General features: G+C 40.4%; 1 non-coding gene across 1 annotated transcript; it reads right to left on the reverse strand.

The window, feature by feature from the left end:
• Positions 1-7,933: 7,933 nt before the first annotated feature.
• On the reverse strand, positions 7,934-8,037 carry LOC130952872 (small nucleolar RNA R71). Its single transcript, XR_009075048.1, has one exon. It is a non-coding gene; the product is annotated as a small nucleolar RNA R71 (small nucleolar RNA).
• Between the last annotated feature and the right edge of the window lie 13,872 nt (positions 8,038-21,909).

Raw genomic sequence — 21,909 nt, forward strand, 5'->3', positions numbered from 1 at the left:
TGAGGTTATAGCCCAAGAACTTTATAAGGTGGCAGACAAGTCCTCTACCTTGGCAAGGTTAGCCTTTCCTCATCTCATTTGTCACCTCTGTTATTCAGTTGGAGTTGACATAGAGGGAGACATCCCCATTGATGAGGACAAGCCCATCACTAAGAAAAGGATGGAGCAAACAAGAGATCCCACTCATTATGAAATCCCTGAGATGCCTCAAGGGATGCACTTTCCTCCACCAAACTATTGGGAGCAAATCAACACCTCCCTAGGAGAATTGAGTTCCAACATGGGACAACTAAGGGTGGAGCACCAAGAACATTCCATCCTCCTCCATGAAATTAGAGAAGATCAAAGAATCATGAGAGAGGAGCAACAAAGGCAAGGAAGAGACATTGAGGAGCTCAAGCACTCCATAAGATCTTCAAGAGGAAGAACAAGCCGCCATCACTAAGGTGGACCCGTTCTTTAATTTCCTTGTTCCTTATTTTCCTGTTTTTCGAAAATCATGCTAATGTTTATCTATGTTTGTGTCTTGTGATCATTAGTGTCTTAGTGTCTATGCCTTAAAGTTATGAATGTCCTATGAATCCATCACCTTTCTTAAATGAAAAATGTTCTTAATTGAAAAAGAGAAGAATTGCATGAATTTTGTATTTTATAACAGATTAATTATTTTGATGTGGTGGCAATACTTTTGTTTTCTGAATGTATGCTTAAACAGTGCATATGTCTTTTGAATTTGTTGTTCATGAATGGTTGGCTCTTGAAAGAATGATGAAAAAGGAGACATGTTACTGAGGATCTGAAAAATCATAAAAATGATTCTTGAAGCAAGAAAAAGCAGTGAATACAAAAAAAAGAGAGAAGAAGAAGCGAAAAAAAAAACAAAAAAAAAGGGAGAAAAAGAAAAAGAAAGAAAAAGAAAGAAATAAAGTTGTGATCCAAGACAAAAAGAGTGTGCTTAAGAACCCTGGACACCTCTAATTGGGGTCTCTAGCAAAGCTGAGTCACAATCTGAAAAGGTTCACCCAATTATGTGTCTGTGGCATGTATGTATCCGGTGGTAATACTGGAAGACAGAATGCTTTGGGCCACGACCAAGACTCATAAAGTAGCTGTGTTCAAGAATCATCACACTTAACTAGGAGAATCAATAACACTATCTGGATTCTGAGTTCCTATAGAAGCCAATCATTCTGAATTTCAAAGGATAGAGTGAGATGCCAAAACTATTCAGAGGCAAAAAGCTAAAAGCCCCGCTCATCTAATTAATACTGATCTTCATAGATATTTTTGGAATTCATTGCATATTCTCTTCTTTTCATCTTATTTGATTTTCAGTTGCTTGGGGACAAGCAACAATTTAAGTTTGGTGTTGTGATGAGCGGATAATTTGTACGCTTTTTGGCATTGTTTTTAGTATGTTTTAGTTAGTTTCTAGTATATTTTTATTAGTTTTTAGTTAAAATTTAATTTTCTGGACTTTACTATGAGTTTTTGTATTTTTCTGTGATTTCAGGTATTTTCTGGCTGAAATTGAGGGACCTGAGCAAAAATCTGATTCAGAGACTGAAATGGACTGCAGATGCTGTTGGATTCTGACCTTCCTGCACTCGAAGTGGATTTTCTGGAGCTACAGAAGCCCAATTGAGGCGCTCTCAACGGCGTTGGAAAGTAGACATCCTGGGCTTTCCAGCAATGTATAATAATCCATACTTTGTCCAAGATTTGATGGTCCAAACTGGCGTTCCAAATCAGCTCAAAACTGCCCGGCGTTAAACGCCGGAACTGGCACAAGAATGGGAGTTAAACGCCCAAACTGGCACAAAAGCCGACGTTTAACTCCAAGAAGAGTCTCTACACGAAAATGCTTCAATGCTCAGCCCAAGCACACACCAAGTGGGCCCGGAAGTGGATTTTTCTGTCATTTACTCATTTCTGTAAACCTTAGGCTACTAGTTCTTTATAAATAAGACCTTTTGCTATTGTATTTTCATCTTTGGATCATTTTCGATCTTAGGATCATCTTTGGACACCTAGTTCTTAGATCATTGGGAGGCTGGCCATTCGGCCATGCCTAGACCTTGTTCTTATGTATTTTCAACGGTGGAGTTTCTACACACCATAGATTAAGGTGTGGAGCTCTGCTGTACCTCGAGTATTAATGCAATTACTATTGTTCTTCTATTCAATTCAGCTTGTTCTTATTCCAAGATATTCATTCACACTCAAGAACTTGATGAATGTGATGATTATGTGACGCTCATCATCATTCTCACTTATGAACGCGTGCCTGACAACCACTCCCGTTCTACAAGCAAATAAGGCTTGAATGTTTATCTCTTGGATTCTTTAATCGGAATCTTCGTGGTATAAGCTAGAATTGATGGCGGCATTCAAGAGAATCCAGAAGGTCTAAACCTTGTCTGTGGTATTCTGAGTAGGATTCAATGATTGAATGACTGTGACGAGCTTCAAACTCCTGAAGGCTGGGTGTTAGTGACAGACGCAAAAGAATCAATGGATTCTACTCCAACCTGATTGAGAACCGACAAATGATTAGCCGTGCCGTGACAAGGTGCGTTGAACATTTTTACTGAGAGGACGGGACTGTAGCCACTGACAACGGTGATGCCCAACATACAGCTTGCCATGGAAAGGAGTAAGAAGGATTGGATGAAGACAGTAGGAAAGCAGAGAGACGGAAGGGACAAAGCATCTCCATTCGCTTATCTGAAGTTCTCACCAATGAATTACATAAGTATCTCTATCTTCACTTTATGCTTTATTCATATATCATTCATAACCATTTGAATCTGCCTGACTGAGATTTACAAGGTGACCATAGCTTGCTTCATACCAACAATCTCCGTGGGATCGACCCTTACTCGCGTAAGGTTTATTACTTGGACGACCCAGTGCACTTGCTGGTTAGTTGTGCAAAGTTGTGATAAAGTGTTGAGATTGCAATTGAGCGTACCATGTTGATGGCGCCATTGATGATCACAATTTCATGCACCAGTAGACCTCCATGATCTTTCCGATGTGATCCAAAAAAAACTTTGTTCATTAATCTTTGGTAAGTGGCTCCCGCGTTTTTGAGACCGAAGGACATAACGATGTAGCTGTAATTTGCCTTTGGGGTTAAGAAAGAGGTTTTTTCTTGGTCGGGTGAGTACACTGGGATTTGGTTATATCCCGAGTATGCGTCCATAAAGGAGAGGTATTTGTATCCGGAGGAGGCATCTACCAGTTCGTAGATGTTTGGGAGCGGATAAGGATCTTTCGGGCAAGCTTTGTTGAGATCTTTATAGTCGGTGCACATTCTCCAGTTCCCATTTGACTTTTTTACCAAAACGACATTAGCAAGCCATAGCGGGTATTTGACTTCTCTTATGAAGCTTGCCTCCAGTAGAGCTCGTACCTGTTCTTCCACCGCTTGAGAGCGTTCTAGTCCTAGCTTTCTACGCCTTTGTTGTACCGGCCGAGATCTTGGGTAGACTGCTAGCTTGTGGCACATTAGTTTGGGATTTATGCCTGGCATGTCTGCGGCCTTCCACGCAAAGAGGTCGGCGTTGTCGCGTAGGAACTGTATGAGTGATTCTTTTATGTCTCCTTTTAGGAGTGTGCCGATGTTGGTTGTTTGGTCCGGGGTGTTCCCAATCTGTATTTTCTCTATTTCTCCTTCAGGTTGTGGGCGGAGCTCTTCCTGCCTCCGAACTCCCCCAAGCTCGATTGTGTGGAATTCTTCTCCTCTGCCTCTGAGGTTTAGACTTTTGTTGTAACAGTGGCACGCCATCTTCTGATCTGCCTTTACTGTGGCTATTCCTTCTGCGGTTGGGAACTTCATGCATAGATGCGGAGTCGAGACTATTGCGCCGAGTTGATTTAACGTTGCTCGACCTATTAGGACATTGTATGTTGATCTTACGTCAACGACGATGTAGTCTATTTTGAGTGTTCTTGACTGACTTCTTGATGAGCGGATAATTTGTATACTTTTTGGCATTGTTTTTAGTATGTTTTTGATATCTTTTAGTTAGATTTTAGTATATTTTTATTAGTTTTTATTTAAAATTCACTTTTCTGGACTTTACTATGAGTTTGTGTGTTTTTCTGTGATTTCAGGTATTTTCTGGCTGAAATTGAGGGACTTGAGCAAAAATCTGATTCAGAGACCAAAAAGGACTGCAGATGCTGTTGGATTCTGACCTCCCTGCACTCGAAGTGGATTTTCTGGAGCTACAGAAGCCCAATTGGCGCGCTCTCAACGGCGTTGGAAAGTAGACATCCAGGGCTTTCCAGCAATATATAATAGTCCATACTTTATCCAAGATTTGATGGCCCAAACCCGCGAAGCAATCCGGCCTCAGAAATTCCAGCGTTAAACGCCGGAACAGGATTAAAAGTTGGAGTTAAACGCCCAAACTGGCATGGGAGCTGGCGTTTAACTCCAGAAAACGTCTCTACACGAATTTCCTTGATTGCTCAGCCCAAGCACACACCAAGTGGGCCCGGAAGTGGATTTTATGTCATTTACTCATTCTTGTACACCTTAGGCTACTAGTTTTCTATAAATAGGACCTTTTACTATTGTATTAGAGATGGAGAGTCTTTTGATCATGTTTTTATGATTGAACTCACCTTGGGAGGCTGGCCATTCGGCCATGCCTAACCTATGTTCTTATGTATTTTCAACGGTGGAGTTTCTACACACCATAGATTAAGGGTGTGGAGCTCTGCTGTACCTCGAGTATTAATGCAATTACTATTGTTCTTCCATTCAACTCCGCTTGTTCTTTATCTAAGATATCACTTGTTCTTCAACCTATGAACAAGATGACTGACAACCATTCTTGTTCTACAAGCATTCAAGGCTTTAGTGAATATCTCTTGGATTTCTGATTGCATGATGCATGGTTGATCGCCTGACAACCGAGTGCTCGTCTGACAAACGAGCCAGCCATTCCATGAGATCAGAGTCTTCGTGGTATAGGCAAGAACTGATGGCGGCATTCAAGAGAATCCGGAAGGTCTAACCTTGTCTGTGGTGTTCTGAGTAGGATTCAATGATTGAATGACTGTGACGTGCTTCAAACCTGTAACCTACTGGGCGTTAGTGACAGACGCAAAAGAGTGATTCTATTCCGGTAGGGGAGGGAACCAAACCGGTGATTGGCGGCACTGTGACAGAGTGCTCTGCATTAGCTTTCACTGCGCGGATGGGAGGTAGCTGCTGACAACAGTGAGACCCTACACAAGTTTGCCATGGAAAGGAGTAAGAAGGATTGGATGAAGACTGTAGGAAAGCAGAGAGACGGAAGGGAAGGCATCTTCATACACTTGTCTGAAGCTCATACACCAATGATATACATAAGTATCTCTATCTTTACCTTTTCTGTTATTTTCGTTCATCATCATCATATACATTTGAGTCTGCCTGACTAAGATTTACAAGATGACCATAGCTTGCTTCAATACTAACAATCTCCGTGGGATCGACCCTTACTCACGTAAGGTTTTATTACTTGGACGACCCAGTACACTTGCTGGTTAGTTGTGCGAAGTTGTGTAATGCCATGGTATTAGGCGCACCAAGTTCTTGGAGCCATTACCGGGGATTATTTGAGTTGTGAAAAAGTATTGTTCACAATTTCGCCGACCAAGTTTTTGGCGCCGTTGCCGGGGATTGTTCATGTTTTGAGCAAGCTTGTGGTAACATCAGATGCCAAGATCCGGCAACAACATCAAGTTCTTGGTGTTATTGCCCGGGATTGTTTAGGCTGGACAACTGACGGTTCATCTTGTTGCTTAGATTAGGTATTTTTTTTTCGAAATTCTTGAAGGTGAATTCTAGAGTTTCATGATGATTTGTTGAAATCTGGCTGGCTGAGAAGCCATGTCTAATCTGATTGGACCGAGGTTTCAACTTATCACCACAAGAGCTTGCTGATTTCGTATCAATCTTGCTCTTGGAGCAGTGATTTGCTAAGATTTGGCTGACCTTTGGTCATGTCTAGTGTTTTGGACCGAAGCTTTCCTTGGAAGCTTGGCTGGCTGTGAAGCCATGTCTAATTCCTGGACCGGAGTCTTAGACTAGCATTGCACTGATTCCTGGAATTCTCATTAAGAATTTTGATGCCTTTTTCCACTTAATTTTCGAAAAACACAAAAAAATTTATAAAACCATAAAAAGACCAAAAAGATTTTATGTTTCTTGTTTGAGTCTAGAGTCTCATCTTAAGTTTAGTGTCAAATGCATGTTTTTGTTATAATTTTCGAATTCATGCATATATTTCTTGTTTTGATCTTTGAATTCTATTGACTTGAAGTATTTTGTGTGTCTCATATGCATTCTCATGTTGTTAGTGTCAGTAGTGCACAAACTGCTAAGTTTGGTGTCTTGCATGCATTGTTATTTGATTCTTATTGCATTTTGATTAATAGAAAAATCCAAAAATATTTTTAATTTGAGTCTTTTCAAGTCAATGATACAAGGAATTGAAGATTCAGAACCAACTGCAGAGGAATTATACAGAAAAAGCTGAGCATTCAAAAATGCCCAGTGAAGAAGGCAGACTGGCGTTTAAACGCCAGCCAGGGCACCTGGTTGGGCGTTTAACGCCCAAAAGGGGTGCATTTTGGGCGTTAAACGCCAGAATGTATACCATTCTGGGCGTTTAACGCCAGGATGGTGCCAGGGGGAAGATTTTGTTTTCAAAATCAATTTTTCTTAGTTTTTCAAATCAAATCTTTTTCAAATCAAATCTTTTCAATCAAATGTTTTCAAATTCAATTTCTTTCCTTTTAAAAAGATACTTACCAACAATTAATGATTTGATTGAACATCACAAGATTGTTGCCTTTTCTGTTGAGAGAGGTTTAAATGTTTCAATCATATCTTTTCTTGTTAGGCAAGTCATCAATTTTCAAAATCATATCTTTTCAAATTGTTTTCAAATCATATCTTTTAAAAATGTTTTCAAATCATATCTTCTCAATCACATCTTTTTAAACCCATAACTTTTTAATTAAATCTTTTTAGCCACATCTTTTTCAAAATAGTTCTCAATCAAATCTTTTTAATTTCTAATTTCAAACTCTTTTTCAAAAATCACTTGATTTCTTTTCCACTTTGATTTTCGAAAATCAATTAACATTTTTCAAAATGTTTTCAAATTTTTTTAATTGAATTTTCGAAAATTCTCTTCCCTCCTTCCCACATCCTTCTATTTATGGAGTACTACTCCTTCTAAATGCACAATTCGAATTTTATCTATTAAAATTCGAATTCTCCTTCTCCTTCTTCTTACTATTTCTCTTTTCCTCTGACATTTCAAGGAATCTCTATACTGTGACATAGAGGATTCCACATTCTCTTCTTCTTTTTCTATTTCTTATGAGCAGAAGCAGAGACAAAGGCATTCTTGTTGAAGCTGATCCTGAACCTGAAAGGACCTTGAAGAGAAAGCTAAGAGAAGCCAAAGCACAACTCTCTTTAGAGGGCTTGACCGAATTCTTCAAGGGAGAAGACATGGCAGCCGAAAACAACAACAATGCCAACAATGCAAGGAAGGTGCTTGGTGACTTTACTGCACCTACTCCTGATTTCTATGGGAGAAGCATCTCAATCCCTGCCATTGGAGCAAACAACTTTGAGCTTAAGCCTCAATTAGTTTCTCTAATGCAACAGAATTGCAAGTTTCATGGACTTCCAATGGAAGATCCTCATCAGTTTTTAGCTGAGTTCTTGCAAATCTGTGACACAGTCAAGACTAATGGGGTTAACCCTGAGGTCTATAGGCTGATGCTATTCCCTTTTGCTGTGAGAGACAGAGCTAGAATATGGTTGGATTCTCAACCTAAAGAAAGCCTGGACTCTTGGGAAAAGCTAGTCAATGCCTTCTTGGCAAAATTCTTTCCACCACAAAGATGGAGTAAGCTTAGAGTGGAAGTCCAAACCTTCAGACAGAAGGATGGAGAATCCCTCTATGAAGCTTGGGAAAGATACAAACAATTAATCAGAAGATGTCCATCTGACATGCTTTCTGAATGGAGCATCATAGGTATTTTCTATGATGGTCTCTCTGAACTATCCAAGATGTCTTTGGATAGCTCTGCAGGAGGATCTCTTCATTTGAAGAAGACGCCTGCAGAAGCTCAAGAACTGATTGAAATGGTTGCAAATAACCAATTCATGTACACTTCTGAGAGGAATCCTGTGAACAATGGGACTGGTCAGAAGAAAGGAGTTCTTGAGATTGATGCTCTGAATGCCATATTGGCTCAGAACAAAATATTGACTCAACAAGTCAATTTGATTTCTCAAAGTCTGTCTGGAATGCAAAATGCACCAAACAGTACTAAGGATGCTTCATCTGAGGAAGAAGCCTATGATCCTGAGAACCCTTCCATGGAAGAGGTGAATTACCTAGGAGAACCCTATGGTAATACCTATAATTCTTCATGGAGAAATCACCCAAACCTCTCATGGAAGAATCAAGAGAGACCTCAACAAGGTTTCAATAATAATGGTGGAAGAAACAGGCTTAGCAATAGCAAGCCTTTTCCATCATCTTCTCAGCAACAGACAGAGAGTTCTAAGCAGAATAATTCTGACTTAGCAACCATGGTCTCTGATCTAATAAAGACCACTCAAAGTTTCATGAATGAAACAAGATCCTCCATTAGAAACTTGGAAGGACAAGTGGGTCAGCTGAGCAAGAAAATTACTGAACTTCCTCCAAGCACTCTCCCAAGTAACACTGAAGAAAATCCAAAAGGAGAGTGCAAAGCCATCAATATGGCCGAATTCTGGGAGGAAGAAGAGGCAGTGAACGCCACTGAGGAAGACCTCAATGGGCGTGCACTGGCCTCCAGTGAGTTCCCCAATAAGGAACCTTGGGAATCTGAGGCTCAAACTGAGACCATAGAGATTCCCTTGGACTTACTTCTGCCATTCATGAGCTCTGATGAGTATTCTTCCTCTGAAGAGGATGAGTATGTCACTGAGGAGCAAGTTGCTAAATACCTTGGAGCAATCATGGAGCTAAATGACAAGTTATTTGGAAATGAGACTTGGGAAGATGAACCTCCCTTGCTCACCAAAGAACTGGATAACTTGTCTAGGCAGAAACTGCCTCAAAAGAGGCAGGATCCTGGGAAGTTTTCTATACCTTGTACCATAGGCACCATGACCTTCAAGAAGGCCTTGTGTGACTTAGGGTCAAGTGTGAACCTCATGCCCCTCTCTGTAATGGAGAAATTAGGGATCTTTGAGGTGCAAGCTGCAAAAATCTCACTAGAGATGGCAGACAACTCAAGAAAACAAGCCTATGGACTTGTAGAGGATGTTCTGGTTAAGGTTGAAGACCATTACATCCCTACTGATTTCATAGTCCTAGAGACTGGGAAGTGCATGGATGAATCCATCATCCTTGGCAGACCATTCCTAGCCACAGCAAAGGCTGTGATTGATGTTGATGGAGGAGAGTTGATCATTCAAGTGAATGAAGAATCCATGGTGTTTAAGGCCCAAGGATATCCCTCTATCATCATGGAGAAGAAGCATGAAGAGCTTCTCTCAAAACAGAGCCAAGCAGAGCCCCCACAGTCAAACTCTAAGTTTGGTGTTGGGAGGCCACAACCAAACTCTAAGTTTGGTGTTGAACCCCCACATTCAAACTCTAAGTTTGGTGTTGGGAAGGTCCAACACGGTTCTGAGCATTTCTGAGGCTCCATGAGAGACCTCTGTCAAGCTAGTGACAGTAAAGAAGCGCTTGTTGGGAGGCAACCCAATGATTTATAATTAATTATTTTTTTTTTTTTATCTTTTTTATAGGTTGATGATCATAAGAAGTCATAAAAATAATGAAAAAAGCAAAAACAGAATGAAAAACAGGAAGAAAAACAGCACACCCTGGAGGAAGATGCTGCTGGCGTTCAAACGCCAGTCAGCCTAGCAGATGGGCGTTTACCGCCCAGTCTGGCACCTTTCTGGGCGTTTAACGCCAGAAAGGGGCACCAAACTGGCGTTAAACGCCAGTAAAGGTATAAAACCTGGCGTTAAACGCCAGGAATGGGCACCAGCCCGGCGTTTAACGCCAGAATTGGCCCAAAACGTGGATTTTGGTGCCAATTGGTGCAGGGATGCCTTTTCCTTGACACTACAGGATCTGTGGACCCCACAGGACCCTACTACAGGATCTGTGGACCCCACAGGACCCTACAATCACTCTCTCTTCTTCCCCCATTCACCAATCACCTCAACACCTCTTCCCCAAAAACCCCTCACCTATCAAATCCCATCTTTCTCTTCACCACTCACATCCATCCTTCATAAAACCCCACCAACCTCACACTTCAAATTCAAACCACTTTCCCTCCCAAACCCACCCTCAAATGACCGAACTTTCATCCCCCTCTCTCCTATATAAACCCCTCTTTACACCCTTCATTTCCACACAACCTAAACACCACTTCTCTCCCCCTTTGGCCGAATACACCTCCATCTCCCTCTTCCTCATTTCTTCTTCTTCTACTCCCTTCTTTCTTCTTTTGCTCGAGGACGAGCAAACATTTTAAGTTTGGTGTGGTAAAAGCGTCGCTTTTTCGTTTTTCCATAACCATTATGGCACCAAAGGCCGGAGAAACCTCTAAAAAGAGGAAAGGGAAGGCAAAGGCTTCCACCTCCGAGTCATGGGAGATGGATAGATTCCTCTCAAAGGTGCATCAAGACCACTTCTATGAAGTTGTGGCCTTGAAGAAGGTGATCCCCGAAGTCCCTTTTTCACTCAAAAAGGGTGAATATCCGGAGATCCGCCATGAGATCCGAAGAAGAGGTTGGGAAGTACTTACCAACCCCATTCAACAAGTCGGAATCTTGATGGTTCAAGAGTTCTATGCCAATGCATGGATCACCAAGAACCATGACCAAAGTGTGAACCCGAATCCAAAGAATTATCTTACTATGGTTCGGGGGAAATACTTGGATTTCAGTCCGGAGAGTGTGAGGACGGCGTTCAACTTGCCCATGATGCAAGGAGATGAGCATCCTTACACTAGAAGGGTCAACTTTGATCAAAGGTTGGACCAAGTCCTCACAGTCATATGTGAAGAGGGCGCACAATGGAGGCAAGACTCAAGAGGCAAGCCGGTCCAATTGAGAAGGCATGACCTCAAACCCGTGGCTAGAGGATGGTTAGAGTTCATACAACGCTCAATCATTCCCACTAGCAACCGGTCCGAAGTTACCATAGACCGGGCCATCATGATTCATAGCATCATGATTGGAGAAGAAATAGAAGTTCATGAGGTTATAGCTCAAGAACTCTACAAGGTGGCGGACAAGACCTCCACTTTGGCAAGGTTAGCCTTCCCTCACCTCATTTGTCACCTCTGTTATTCAGTGGGAGTTGACATAGAGGGAGACATCACCATTGATGAGGACAAGCCCATCACTAAACAAAGGATGGAGTACACAAGGGAGCCCTCTCATCATGAGATCCCTGAGACACCTCAAGGGATGCATTTTCCTCCATACAACTATTGGGAGCAACTGAACACCTCCCTAGGAGAATTGAGTTCCAACATGGGACAACTAAGGGTGGAGCACCAAGAACACTCCATCATCCTTCATGAGATTAGAGAAAGATCAAAGAATCATGAGGGAGGAGCAACAAAGACAAGGAAGAGACATTGAGGAGCTGAAGCACTCCATAGGACCTTCAAAAGCAAGGAAGAGCCGCCATCACTAAGGTGGACCCATTCCTTGATTTCCTTGTTCTTTATCTCTCTGTTTTTCGAATTCTATGCTTTATGTTATCCATGCTTGTGTCTTATGATCATTAGTGTCTTAGTGTCTATGCCTTAAAGTTATGAATGTCCTATGAATCCATCACCTTTCTTGAATAAAAATGTGCTTAATTGAAAAAGGAAGAATTGCATGAATTTTGAATTTTATAATAGTTTAATTATGATGATGTGGTGGCAATATTTTTGTTCTCTGAATGTATGCTTAAACAGTGCATATGTATCTTGAATTTGTGGTTCATGAATGTTGGCTCTTGAAAGAATGATGAAAAAGGAGACATGTTACTGAGGATCTGAAAAATCAATAAAATGATTCTTGAAGCAAGAAAAAGCTATTCAAAAAAAAAAATCGAAAAAAAAAAAAAAAATCGAAAAAAAAAAAAAAAAAAAAGAAAAGAAAGAAAAAGAAAGAATAAGAGTTGTGATCCAAGGCAAATAAGAGTGTGCTTAAGAACCCTGGACACCTCTAATTGGGGACTTTAGCAAAGCTGAGTCACAATCTGAAAAGGTTCACCCAATTATGTGTCTGTGGCATGTATGTATCCGGTGGTAATACTGGAAGACAGAGTGCTTTGGGCCACAGCCAAGACTCAATAAATAGCTATGTTCAAGAATCATCATACTTCACTAGGAGAATCATTAACACTATCTGGACTCTGAGTTCCTAAAGAAGCCAACCATTCTGGATTTCAAAGGATAGATTGAGATGCCAAAACTGTCCAGAGGCAAAAAGTTAAAAGCCCCGCTCATCTAATTAATACTGATCTTCACAGATGTTTTTGGAATTCATTGCATATTCTCTTCTTTTTATCTTATTTGATTTTCAGTTGCTTGAGGACAAGCAACAATTTAAGTTTGGTGTTGTGATGAGCGGATAATTTGTATACTTTTTGGCATTGTTTTTAGTATGTTTTTGATATCTTTTAGTTAGATTTTAGTATATTTTTATTAGTTTTTATTTAAAATTCACTTTTCTGGACTTTACTATGAGTTTGTGTGTTTTTCTATGATTTCAGGTATTTTCTGGCTGAAATTGAGGGACTTGAGCAAAAATCTGATTCAGAGACCAAAAAGGACTGCAGATGCTGTTGGATTCTGACCTCCCTGCACTCGAAGTGGATTTTCTGGAGCTACAGAAGCCCAATTGGCGCGCTCTCAACGGCGTTGGAAAGTAGACATCTAGGGCTTTCCAGCAATATATAATAGTCCATACTTTATCCAAGATTTGATGGCCCAAACCCGCGAAGCAATCCGGCCTCAGAAATTCCAGCGTTAAACGCCGGAACAGGATTAAAAGTTGGAGTTAAACGCCCAAACTGGCATGGGAGCTGGCGTTTAACTCCAGAAAACGTCTCTACACGAATTTCCTTGATTGCTCAGCCCAAGCACACACCAAGTGGGCCCGGAAGTGGATTTTTATGTCATTTACTCATTCTTGTACACCTTAGGCTACTAGTTTTCTATAAATAGGACCTTTTACTATTGTATTAGAGATGGAGAGTCTTTTGATCATGTTTTTATGATTGAACTCACCTTGGGAGGCTGGCCATTCGGCCATGCCTAACCTATGTTCTTATGTATTTTCAACGGTGGAGTTTCTACACACCATAGATTAAGGGTGTGGAGCTCTGCTGTACCTCGAGTATTAATGCAATTACTATTGTTCTTCCATTCAACTCCGCTTGTTCTTTATCTAAGATATCACTTGTTCTTCAACCTATGAACAAGATGACTGACAACCATTCTTGTTCTACAAGCATTCAAGGCTTTAGTGAATATCTCTTGGATTTCTGATTGCATGATGCATGGTTGATCGCCTGACAACCGAGTGCTCGTCTGACAAACGAGCCAGCCATTCCATGAGATCAGAGTCTTCGTGGTATAGGCAAGAACTGATGGCGGCATTCAAGAGAATCCGGAAGGTCTAACCTTGTCTGTGGTGTTCTGAGTAGGATTCAATGATTGAATGACTGTGACGTGCTTCAAACCTGTAACCTACTGGGCGTTAGTGACAGACGCAAAAGAGTGATTCTATTCCGGTAGGGGAGGGAACCAAACCGGTGATTGGCGGCACTGTGACAGAGTGCTCTGCATTAGCTTTCACTGCGCGGATGGGAGGTAGCTGCTGACAACAGTGAGACCCTACACAAGTTTGCCATGGAAAGGAGTAAGAAGGATTGGATGAAGACTGTAGGAAAGCAGAGAGACGGAAGGGAAGGCATCTTCATACACTTGTCTGAAGCTCATACACCAATGATATACATAAGTATCTCTATCTTTACCTTTTCTGTTATTTTCGTTCATCATCATCATATACATTTGAGTCTGCCTGACTAAGATTTACAAGATGACCATAGCTTGCTTCAATACTAACAATCTCCGTGGGATCGACCCTTACTCACGTAAGGTTTTATTACTTGGACGACCCAGTACACTTGCTGGTTAGTTGTGCGAAGTTGTGTAATGCCATGGTATTAGGCGCACCAAGTTCTTGGAGCCATTACCGGGGATTATTTGAGTTGTGAAAAAGTATTGTTCACAATTTCGCCGACCACTTCTCTTTCCAAAAGTTGTGTGGAGCGGGATGTATCCCATTGATTGAACCGGGGTATCTCCTAACCCGAATAGGCTGTCGGGATATGCTCTGAGTTCTTTTTCTTCCAAGCCGAGTTTGTCGAAAGCGGTTTTGAATAAGATATTGGCAGAGCTCCCCTGGTCTATCAATGTGCGGTGAAGATTTATGTTTGCCAGTATAATAGTGATGACCATGGGATCGCCATGCCCTGACGCGACGCCGGATGCGTCTTCTTTGGTAAAAGTGATCGCCGGGATGTCGGGTGCTTCCTTCTTTTCTACGACGTGGTATACATCTTTGAGATGTCTTTTGCGGGATGATTTGGAGATTCCTCCCCCGGTGAATCCGCCGTGTATCATGTGGACATGTCTTTCTGGCATCCGGGATGATTGCGCGGTTGGTCCAACATCTTCTACTCTTCTTCTTTTCCTTTGTTCATCATCACGAGTGGCCAGGTATCGATCTAGCTTTCCTTCTCGTACGAGCTTTTCTATGACATTTTTTAAGTCAAAACACTCATTGGTGGAGTACCCGCGGATCCGATGGTATTCACAATATTCAGTCCGGTTTCCTCCCCCTTTTTTGCTTTTGAGTGATCGAGCTAGTGGTATTTTTTCTGTGTTGCAAACCTCTCTGTAGACATCCACAAGAGACACCCGAAGAGGGGTGTAATTGTGGTATTTTTTATTTTCTCTCCATGGCGATCTTCTTTCTTTCTGGAATTTTTGTCTTTATCCCGAGAGGTGAACCCGGCCTTTGAGGTCTCTCCTAATCGGGAGTTTTCTTCCATGTTGATGTACTTTTCCACTCGTTCTTGCACCTCGTTCAGAGACGTTGGGTACTTCTTTGATATAGATTGACTAAAAAGCCCTTCTCGCAGGCCATTAATGAGGCCCATGATAGCGGCTTTTGTTGGCAGGTTTTGTATATCCAAGCATGTCTTGTTGAATCTCTCCATGTAGTTGCGCAGGGTTTCCCTTTCTCCTTGTCTGATTCCCAATAAGCTCGGTGCATGTTTAGCTTTGTCCTTTTGGATGGAGAATCTGGCCAGGAATTTCTTGGCCATGTCGTCGAAACTCGAGATGGATCTAGGAGGGAGGTTGTTGGTGCACGAAATTGTGATCATCAACAATGGCACCAAAAACTTGGTAGCGCTCTCAAACGTGAATTACACTTGGTCACAACTCCGCACAACTAACCAGCAAGTGTACTGGATCGTCCAAGTAATACCTTACGTGAGTAAGGGTCGATCCCACGGAGATTGTTGGTATGAAGCAAGCTATAGTCATCTTGTAAATCTCAGTTAGGCGGATAGTAAATGTTATGGAGTTTTCGAATAATAAATAAAATAGAAAATAAAGATAGAGTTACTCATGTAATTCAATGGTGGGAATTTCAGATAATTGTGTGGAGGTGCTTGTCTCTGTTGGATCTCTGCTTTCCTACTGCCTTCCTTCAATCCTTCTTATTCCTTTCCATGGAAAGCTGTATGTAGGGCATCACCGTTGTCAATGGCTACATCCCATCCTCTCAGTGAAAAAGGTCCAAATGCTCTGTCACGGCACGGCTAATCATCTGTCGGTTCTCGATCAAGTTGGAATAGAATCCCTTGATTCTTTTGCGTTTGTCATCACGCCCAACAATCGCGATTTTGAAGCTCGTCACAGTCATTCAATCCCGGAATTCTACTCGAAATACCACAGACAAGGTTTAGACTTTCCGGATTCTCATGAATGCCGCCATCAATCTAGCTTATACCACGAAGATTCTGATTAAGGAATCCAAGAGATATGCGCCCGGTCTAAGGTAGAACGGAAGTGGTTGTTAGTCACGCATTCATAGGTGAGAATGATGATGAGTGTCACAGATCATCACATTCATCATGTTGAAGTGCAACAAATATCTTAGAGTAAGAACAAGCAGAATTGAATAGAAAATAGTAGTAATTGCATTGAAACTTGAGGTACAGCAGAGCTCCACACCCTTAATCTATGGTGTGTAAAAACTCCACCGTTAAAAATACATAAGTGATGAAGGTCCAGACATTGCCGAATGGCCAGCCCCCAAGTTCTAAGGACTAGGCGTCCAGAGATAGATACCAAGATGTAAATATAGTAGTAAAAAGTTCTATTTATACTAGACTAGCTACTAGGGTTTACAGAAATAAGTAATTGATGCATAAATCCACTTCTGGGGCCCACTTGGTGTATGTTTGGGCTGAGCTTGAGCTTTACACGAGCTGAGACTTCTATTGGAGTTAAATGCCAAGTTGTAACGTATTTTTGGCGTTCAACTCTGGTTCGTGACGTGTTTCTGGCGTTTGACTCCAGAATGCAGCATAGAACTGGCGTTGAGCGCCAGTTTTCGTCGTCTAATCCCGAATAAAGTATGAACTATTATATATTGCTGAAAAGCTCTAGATGTCTACTTTCCAACGTCGATTAGAGCGCGCAATTTGAAGTTCTGTAGCTCTAGAAAATCCATTTTGAGTGCAGGGAGGTCAGAATCCAACAGCATCAGCAGTCCTTTGTCAGCCTTTTATCAGAGTTTTGCTCAGGTTCCTCAATTTCAGCTAGAAATTACCTGAAATCATAGAAAAACACACAAACTCATAGTAAAGTCCAGAAATGTGAATTTAACATAAAAACTAATTAAAACATCCCTAAAAGTAGCTAGATCCTACTAAAAACTACCTAAAAATAATGTCAAAAAGCGTATAAATTATCCGCTCATCAGTTGTCGAACCATCTAATTGCTGTTTTTGTTAATGTAGTTGGAAAGGCTTTGCAACGAACTGCATCTGGGGCGTCGGTGAGATACATTCTGCTCCTGAAGTTGCTGAGATGATGGCTGGGATCCGTAGTGCCGTCGTACAAGGTCATGTCTGGAAGTTTAAAGTCTTTTGGGATTTTTGTCTTCATGATCTCCTTGGGGAATGGATCTTGCTCCTTGCGGGTGCTATCTTCAAGAGTGGATTGGCTGGCTTTAGTCTTGACATCGGCTTCAAGTTTTAAGAGTTTGTTCTCTAATTTTTGACGTCGTCTTATTTCTCTTTGCAGGTCCTTCTCAGCTTCTCGTTGACGTAGAGCTTCTTCTTCAAGTTGTTTTAACCGATCTTGAAACGCATCCAGGGCTCCCTCATTTGGGGAGTTATTTTTGTTGATTTGGGGAGTATCTTTTAGTGTAGTTTCCGCATTTTTGTGCGGCGTTCTATCCTCTAGATCTGAGTCGTGGTTGTTGTCATGGTCGTCCGCAATGGTGCTGGGATGACTTCCAGGTTCCCCGGCAACGGCGCCAATGTTCCGAGGGTTACCTGAAACTATAGGTCGATCTCGGATGAGATCTTCTGTATCGGTCGGGCTATTGTGTCCGACTTGGAGATGATGCTGATCCTTCGTCCCCGGGGGGGTACCTGCAAGGGACTCTGATGCTTAAGTTAGTAAGGGTATTAAGCAGGTATTGAGTAGAATCAGAGTATGAGTTATACCTGGGTGCTCTAGTGTATTTATAGTGATGAGGCATGACGTTTTTAGATAAGATAAGTTAGTTATCTTATCTTATCTTACCTTCTAGGTGAGGTCAGCTTATCTTTCATGGAAACCGCCCTTCCCTCTGTAGACTTAGGCTGCCTTAGGATTTGGGGCGTATTCCTCTATTTGGGCCCTTTTTTGGGCTTTTCTGATGACTTGGCCGAGCTCTTAAGAAAGAGGTCGGGTTGTCCTGACCTGAAGAGGTCGGTTGCATTGACTGTAGAACATCCCGAGTCGGACAGCTTGATCCAGGGTATGAACAGTAACTGTACCCAAGGAAATTTTTCACAAATCATACAACTACATCATCTTTTGAAAAGATTTGAAAAGACATGACCTCATAAAAGAAAGATTTTATTTGATTTTAAAATAAAATAAGAAATTAATTTTAAATTTTGAAAACCCCTTTTTTGAAAGAAAATCAAACTGAAAATCTTTTGGACCAGAGAGCATTAAATGAGACCCCTTTCAAAAAAAATTAAACACACAGACCAACAAAAAATCAACCAAACAAAAATGTAACATTCATATTTGGGCTCAGAGATGGTTGGATTTAAGAAAACATATTGGACCACTCTAGATCTGGTTTTTGAGGAAGGCCCAGATTAACTCTCACTTGAAACAAGCCCAGAACACGGTGATTTGATGAGAACGTTCATCACCTGCCCAGAATTGTCTCATACCTATTTATGAGACAAAATGCTCCAGCAAATACATTAGCAATTTTCAAACAATGAATTATAACTCAAAATACCGAGACTAGTCCTAAGCATGCAGAATCTGTCCTCAGGCAGTGGTTTAGTGAAAATGTCTGCCAAATGCTCTTCTGATTTAACAAATTGAATGTTAATATCCCCCTTTTGAACATGTTCTCTCATTGAATGAAATTTCACTTCAATATGTTTAGTCCTAGAGTGCAAAACTGGATTTTTGAAAATATTAATGGCACTCATATTATCACACAATAAGGGAATATTTTCAGCATTTAACTTGTAATCAGTAAGCTGTGTTTTTAACCATAAAAGTTGATAACAACATGAAGAAGCAGCTATATACTCAGCTTCAACAGTGGATAATGCCACTGTTGACTGTTTCTTACTTGACCAAACATTCAAGGACTTTCCAAGGAAGCAACATAAGCCTGAAGTATACCTAGTCTCATATACATCTTTTTCAGTTTCTCCCTTATCTAATTTAGAATTAGGGTGCATAGGAGTTCCCATGGGTTTGGCATTTTCCATACCAAATTTCTTAACTAATTCCTTGGCATACTTCTCTTGATGAATAAAAATACCATTTTCAGTTTGTTTAATTTGCAGCCCAAGGAAAAAATTAAGTTCACCCATCATACTCATGTCAAATTTACTTGTCATGAGTTTTCCAAATTCAGAACAAAGAGATTCATTGGCTGATCTAAAAATAATGTCATCAACATATATTTGGACTAGAATAAAGGAATCATTAGAATTCTTGATAAATAGAGTTGTGTCTGTGGTGCCTCTTTGAAAACCATTTTTCAAAAGAAAAGAGCTAAGTCTCTCATACCAATCTCTAGGAGCTTGTCTTAAACCATAGAGAGCTTTGGATAATTTGAAAACATGATTAGAATGCTCTTTATTTTCAAAACCAGGTGGCTGCTCCACATACACTTCTCTATCTATCACACCATTCAAAAATGCACATTTCACATCCATTTGATATAATTTAAAACCACAAAATACAGCATAGGCTAAGAGAAGTCTTATGGCTTCCATTCGGGCAATAAGGGCAAAGGATTCATCAAAGTCTATTCTTTCTTCTTAGTCATATCCTTGTGCCACAAGCCGTGCCTTATTTCTTGCAATGCTGCCATCTTCTTCTAACTTATTCCGAAATATCCACTTGGTGCCGGTCACTTTCTTTTCACTTGGCCTTGGAACCAAAGTCCACACTTGGTTCTTCTCAAACTCAAGAAGCTCATCCTCCATTGCTTTAATCCAAGAGGAGTCACAAGGGCTTCTTTGACATTTTGAGGCTCCATTTGAGAGAGAAGGACAATGTTTGTCTTTTCATTGGCCTTTCTAGTTGAGGACCGAGTTCTAACTCCATGAGAGACGTCCCCAATAGCAAATTTCTCAGGATAGTTCTTCAAGAATCTCCATTCACGAGGTCTGGTGGACTTGGATGCAGATTCAGGTACCAATGGATTCTGGATGCTGCTGGCTTCATGATTTTCTTCAAATTCATGAGACAAAATGGAATTGTCTCTCAAATTTTCAACAACTGCAGTTTCTGGTTCAGGTTGAACAGAATTTCCATTTTCTTGATTTTGCACAGTTTCAACGTCCTTTTGAGCTTGATTTCCTGCATCACAATCTTCCAAAATACTTTGCACCAAGTTAGTATCACAAAATGTAATGTGTATGGACTCATCAATAATCCTAGCATCTTGATGATAAACCCTATATGCTTTACTAGTTGTAGAATATCCTACAAACAGACACTCATACGCCTTTGGATCAAATTTACCCAAATTATCCTTGTTATTTAAAACAAAATATTTGCATCCAAAGATGTGCAAGTAGTCTAAGTTTGGTGGGTAACCTTTCCAAAGCTCATAAGGGGTTTTCTTCAAAAATTTTATTATGATTGTTCTATTCAAAATGTGGCAAGCCGTGTTAACCGCTTCAGCCCAAAGGAATTTTGGAACATTACTCTCACAAAGGATAGCCCTTGTCATCTCTTGTATGCTTCTATTTCTTCTTTCCACAACACCATTTTGTTGAGGTGTCCTTGGGCAAGAGAAGTTGTGAGATATTCCAAATTCCTCACAAAAGGATTCAAATAAATTGTTTTCAAATTCAGTTCCATGATCACTTCTTATAGAAGAGATTTTTAAATCCTTTTCATTTTGAATTTTCTTGTAAAATGGTTCAAAGGCCAAAAAGGCTTCATTTTTGTGTGCAAGAAATAAAACCCAACTAAACCTAGTATAGTCATCCACAATCACTAAACCATAATGTTTACCACCTAGGCTTTGAGTTCTTGTTAGACCAAATAAATCAATGTGTAGCAACTCAAGTGATCTTTTAGTAGAGATGTCTTCATTTGGTTTAAAAGAACTTTTTGTTTGTTTTCCCATTTGGCAAGCATCACAAGTGATGTCTTTGTCAAACTTTATTAAAGGAAGACCTCTTACTAATTCTTTCTTTACAAGTTTGTTTATTTGAAACATACTTGCATGGCCCAATCTCTTGTGCCATAACCACTTTTTAGAATCTTTGGAATGAAAACAAGCTACATTTTGATCCTTTTGTTCATCAAGAGTAAGTCCATATACATTATTAAAACGCTTGGCATCAAAAAGCACTTCATTTGTTTTCTCATTAACAACACAGTATTCAAGTCTTTTGAAAGTCACTAAATATCCCAAATCACACAGCTGACTTATACTCAAAAGATTGTGCTTCAAACCACATACCAAAAATACATCATCAATGAAAGTAGATTGTTCATTACCTACTTTTCCAACAGCAATGATTTTACCTTTACCATCATCTCCAAAGGTCACAAAACCTCCATCATACTTGTTTAGTTTAATGAAATAAGTTGACCTTCCAGTCATGTGCCTTGAGCATCCACTATCTATGTACCATATGTCCTTTTTGTTCTTGGATACTAGGCAAATCTACATGAAGAGTTTCAAGTAGCCTTAGGTATCCAAATTAATTTGGATCCTTTAAAGTTAATCCATCTTGGTTGCCCAAGTGCATTGAAATCACAAAAAACATTGTAAATTTTGTTTCCTACAACTCTCTTTTCAATGAAACATTATGCATATGAGTGACCAAATTTCTTGCAATTTACACAATGATTTTCTGATGTGTATCGCTGAAATTGAAATGAGTTGTTTTGCTGGAAATGATAAAAAGGTTGAAATTTTCTGGTTTTTAGAAGAGGTGCATTTCTTTTGACAAATTGATTTTTATTAAAATTGTTCCTCTTTGCAAAAACATTTTC

The sequence above is a fragment of the Arachis stenosperma genome, chromosome 9 (genome assembly GCF_014773155.1).
Source record: "Arachis stenosperma cultivar V10309 chromosome 9, arast.V10309.gnm1.PFL2, whole genome shotgun sequence".
NCBI lineage: Eukaryota > Viridiplantae > Streptophyta > Magnoliopsida > Fabales > Fabaceae > Arachis > Arachis stenosperma.